Raw genomic sequence first — 5,682 nt, 5'->3', positions numbered from 1 at the left:
AAACTATTTAGTGCTTATTCTTCACGTTTTTTTCTTTGAATTTTTAGTACTACGCTTCCTAGAGAAGGGAAGATGAAGTATTCCAGTAACAAATAATTATCGGTAAGCATGCACTGTATTGTTTTTTAATTATTCTAAAAATATTAAAACTTCTAATAACAAAATATGTAATAATCACACTTCCATCTAAAAAAAACGTTTTATTTTTATTTTTCAGGTTGATTTAAAACTATAATGTGTTTATTTCTGCAAGAAATACGCAAGCAAAACTTACTAATTATAAATATATATGTTTAATTTTAATAACAACCCAGACCGAGTGTACGTTTTACCATTTTACATTTTCAAATACAAACGACGAAACATATAACGTATGAAAGATGTCAAAAATAAATACAAACACACGTGTCTATCAATACAGATAATTAATGGTTATATGGTCAAATAAAATAATGTCTGAATGGAGCTACATCCTCTTTTTCCTCTTTTGTGAGAGCTTTATTCGCTTTACAATCTGATTTAAATTAGATATTCATTATCATACTTGAAGATCTGACTGCGACCGCTTAGTGGCAATGTTCTGGTGACCTATGTTATTACCATAATCGTTAAATTTATCAGACAGCAGAAGAAGTCTTTCATCTTCGCGATTGGGAGGCTGAGCAGAATGGATGAAGAGCATCAATAGGCGCTGAACGATTTGATTCCTGTCCAGATTGTTGAAAGCTGCATTTACTTATGCTAATTAAAAGGTCAACTGAACATGACCCTTAAGTGGTCGCTGTTTGATCTTCAAGTAGAGGGTGGAGACCTGATTTTAGTCAGATTGCACACTTTACAACATTTCCATACTCTTATACTAAGCGCAACAACCAATGTGGGCAAAAGCATCCCAATTATGTGCATTAAATGTTATAAAATACCAGCCTTCGTTGGAAATGTATAGATTCGGGCTGTTATCAAATAAATGTGCCAGAGAAGCAAGATCAGTGCAGTTTAGTTTAAATTATGAATATGACGATTCAAGAGAGTCCAAAGGACTATATGGAATAAGGGCCATTTTGTGCCCCCGTTTTTATGGGGAAACAAATTCTTGTAAATATCACAACTCTGTGCCGTGTTGTATTATTCGATGTATAAATCACCCTATTCTGCATTAAATATGCACATAAATTTCTTTTTTCATACCAAAACACGACCTTTTAACATGGTCTGGTATGGGAAATTTAAGAGAAAATGTTATCTTTGAGCAACTTGAAACTAAAAATAAGATATAAGTGCAGGCTTGATCAGACAAGGTATTTACATTAATTTATTCATTTTTAAAAATGTTTTAGGTTCTCATATTAACTCATGTGTTCACGTTTGCGCTAATCACTAAAAATTAAAAAAATTCTTGAATTTTGCTGTCTATATATCATTGTCGTTGTTTTCCCTATTGCACCGTACCTGCCGAAGTATCGCCACGCATAAGCAATTAGACCCGCATTTCTAGAGTGCGCTATATTATTTCCTCCATTATTATATTAGAAAAATTCCGGGAATAATAACAATTCAGATATTTTTAAAATAATGTTTCCATTCTTTCTCTCTATTTTCATTATATCTAAATTGCATTGGGAACAGGATTTTTCGAAGAGGCGTTGAAGGGGCATTTGGAACTATATATAAACAAGGACTACGTGGATTAAACATTAAACGAAATTGTATTTTTACGTTGCCAATGTTTGGCAAAAGGATGCTTTAAATAATATGGTAAGTACACTTATATTATTTATTTTATACATTAATAACATGGTTTTTCTTCAGTTCCATCACGATACCGTTTGCTATCTTTAATTCACTATTACAGCGCAGTTCCGTAAATGTCATCTAAATCAATCTGTCAATTTTCTGATGGAAATAACGTTTACAACCTGCGTACTGTTTCATTAAATTTTGTTAACTGTGTCTTTATTCATATAGTAACAATAATAATTCTTTAAAATTCTAATATCAAATGTGCAAACAACTACTAGTCTGCAGTCATATAAAGCAGCATGGAAAAAGTGTTATGTGCATAATATACATCGAACACTTCAAACGTTCAATTTGCTCTAGCGGTTGAGCATTTATTTCGAAAGCTATCACACCAAGTTCGAATCCCCCACAATCATTTATTTTTTTTTATTTTTTTTTCCTTCCTCCTTTTTAAGAATTAATATCAACAGCTGTGAATTTATTTTGAAATAAAATTAGTAACAACGCCGCAAAACCAACAAAATATAAAATAATGCACAAAATCAATTTCAATTTTATTTCAAGCAAGGTAACATTTTTATCAATATGTTTTTCATCTAAAAGGGTGGCAAATCATGTCTGCATCAGAAAATAATGGTAGTGAAACCCATGTTGTGAAGCGATTATTCTTCCATATTTAGATAGTATACCTTTCATACAAGTATATTTATATTCAATTTTTTCATACTGAATTTTTATCCCATTTTCCGATACACTCGTACATAACAAGAATAATCCTTTAAAGAATAGCATAAAAAATTTAAAAAGATTACTACACTAATGATGTTTTTAACAATTGCTAAAACAATTAACAATTGCTAAAATTTTAACAATGTCCACAGTCCCGATGGAAGCCAAGTAATTATGATTTTGTAACTGAAAATAATATTTGCAATACTTCTACGCCAAAAACCTAATAGTTCAATCTATGTATCTAATTACTGCATATTTATTGTAATAACATAATGTCTTTATTTCATTAAAAGAGCACCTCAAAAGCTTCTAAACTTACTAATCAGGTATAATAAAACAAAAAAACTATAATGCCATAAAATTTACAGGTGAAAATCTATTAGTCAAAGTAAAACTTGCTTGAATAAAAGTAATATCACTAATACTACTACTAGTAATAATAAATAATAACAGCAGTAGTAAAATAATAACAAAATGTAGCCCACATGCCTTTTTTGTTCGGGAAATAAACAATGAGGGGTACTTGCTAACCATAAAACATATCGCATAAAATATATTCTGACCAAAGTGATTTAGAAATACAAAATGCTGGCCTCTGTTATATGTCATAAATGATTACACAATAAAACTATTATACAAAAACATGAATTATGAAAATTAATACATAATAAGCTGAGTTGTTGATTTTTATATACTCTACATACAATCTGTTTCAGGCTACATCACTACAAGAAATGTGTGGGTGGAAGTTGCAGGCTTGAGTACCAATATATAATATATATGATTGCCTAAGTGAATAGTTGCAAAAAAATGAAAAGTAACCATAAATGAATTATATAAGACTTTATGTCATATGTGACAGTTTATTAAATGGTCTAAAATAAATTAATTTCTACAAAAATCTGAAATGCCTAAAGCATATCAATGTTCTTGGTGCTACAAAAGGGTAAAACCATCAGCTAGAACAAAAGTACTTACAGGCATTCTAGAAAAGCATACAGAGGAATTATTGCAAAGGTCTGTAACACAAGATGATGTTTGCTCTAGTTGCCGTAGTAAATATTACAGAAATCTCTCAGTGACACGTTCACCCAGTCCACAACATGATCCAGATTTTCAGCTACCAACTACTTCAAGTGCTGCCTTAAAAAGCCCACAAACAATTCAACTTCAAATTCCATCAACACCAAGATCACACAGACGTTGTGTTGTATGTAAAAAACCACATGGGCATCGAAATCATCTTGTTAATGTCCCAATCTGTGCCATTACCCAGTCTTTTGTAGAGTGTAGTATATTTATAAATTCATATAGTAGATGTTGCAAATTTCATTTGGAAAACTCATACTTTAGTAATGAAGCTTTACAATATATCAGTCCTTGTCCTTGATGGTACACACACACACACACACACATATATATATATATATATATATATATATATACAAAAGAGCTCTGACTATAACTTCCAACGATGTTCATATAGTTTACATAAAAATCAACCATTAGTTAAGCCAATGATGGTTGTGGGAACTGATGGTTATATTTTATCTGTTCTAGGCCCATATTTAGCTGACCATTATAACAATGATGCAAGCATAACTAAACACATTGTAAGAACAAATGCTGAAGATATTACATACTGGTTAGAGGAGGGTGATGTTTTTGTTGTAGACAGGGGTTCCGCGACTCTGTCGATTTCCTACAGGAACATGGATTTAAAGTTGAAATGCCAGTTTTTCTACATAAAGGACAGAAGCAGCATTCAACAGAAGATGCCAACACGTCAAGACTGGTCACAAAATTACGATGGGTAGTAGAGAGCGTTAATGCACGAGTAAAACGGTGGAAGTTTTTGATAAAGTAGTGCCAAATACACTTGTTCCTCATATAGGTGACTTCCTTAGAAGTGTCTGTGCATTAATGAATAAATTTCGACCACCCCTGGCCAACATGGATCCATCAGCTGCTGAGACCGCAAAAAGGATGGTTGAAAAAGCAAAGGAACCAAATAGTGTTCAAATCCTGGTTCAAGAGAACAACTTGCTGAATAAGCGCAAAATCTACTTTAAGATGGATGCATCAACTGATAAACTGACTGATTTCCCCATGCTCTCAGTTGATTACCTGCGTTACGTCACTATAGGCATTTATCAAGTCAAACAGGCTCCAAGCTATACAAATGAACAACTCACATATGAGGGGCTTTATGATGTTAAGGTATGCATGGATTTTCTAGGCCTGTTAATTGCAAAAATCCAGTCTCGCCACTCCAGAAAGAAAACACATTCACTGTGGATCCAATACAAGCCTAACGATTACACAGATTCCATCAAAGGATGGTACTGTACTTGCAAGGTTGGTGCTCGGGTTGTAGGGTGTTGTGCACACGTGTCAAGTATCATATGGTTTCTGGGCTGCAAAAGATGGGAAAATGATGAGTTGACAAAGAGAAAATCACTAACTTGTCATCTTAAGGATGCATCAACTGAGGAGTGATTGTTGCTACACCGAGACCACTACCTTCGTCAATAATCATCTGGTTCCGTTTTATATATATATATATATAGTTTAAAGTTTATCCTGAGTTTATCGTGGTATAAATTGTCCTGCTTGATCGTAGATGGGGCACTCAACTTGAAAATCATGTATTTCCTTAACTTGTTTGCACTTACTCTTTTTACTTGGAACTAATCTGGAAGGTGCAGTTATTATTGAAATGACAGGTGAATTGTGTAATGAAACCTGTCATAGAGTTCATTGTATTATGTGGCAGTGCTTGTAATGGATTTTGAGCAGATCCAGTACTAACATTTACTTGATGTGTACTGCTTGGGTTTGTAGTGGTCATTTTAACATTTTCTTGAGTAGTATCGCTTGAGTTTGTTGGGGTCATTTGAACATTTACAGTTGCATGAGATAGCATTGCTGAAGAGTATTGAGCAGACAATGCTACATTTGAACATACATTGGAAAGAATGTTTCTCATTTGTTGTTTATGTAGAGTGCTGGGCCTTGTATATTGTTTCAATGATAGTTCATTGGAGTGGTCAGACAAAGACACAATGTGCCTAGCACGAAGGTCGGCATCTGTCATTGCATTCAAAGTTGTGGCATAAAGAGAGTGAGCAGTATATCTTGCAGATATATGGGCATTTTTGCATATGTCAGGCATAAAACTGCTAAATTGTCTCTGTCCAACACATCTTG

General features: G+C 33.1%; 1 pseudogene; it reads left to right on the top strand.

Annotated features, from left to right (window-relative positions):
• The first annotated feature begins 3,911 nt into the window (after positions 1-3,911).
• Positions 3,912-4,971, top strand: LOC149774354 (uncharacterized; annotated as a pseudogene).
• The last annotated feature ends 711 nt before the right edge of the window (positions 4,972-5,682 follow it).

The sequence above is a fragment of the Sinohyriopsis cumingii genome, unplaced genomic scaffold, assembly GCF_028554795.1.
Source record: "Sinohyriopsis cumingii isolate HCF-2022 unplaced genomic scaffold, ASM2855479v2 utg000348l, whole genome shotgun sequence".
Classification (NCBI taxonomy): Eukaryota; Metazoa; Mollusca; class Bivalvia; order Unionida; family Unionidae; genus Sinohyriopsis; species Sinohyriopsis cumingii.
The sequence above is the reverse complement of the archived record's forward strand: the minus strand, read 5'-3'. Positions and strand labels throughout refer to the sequence as shown.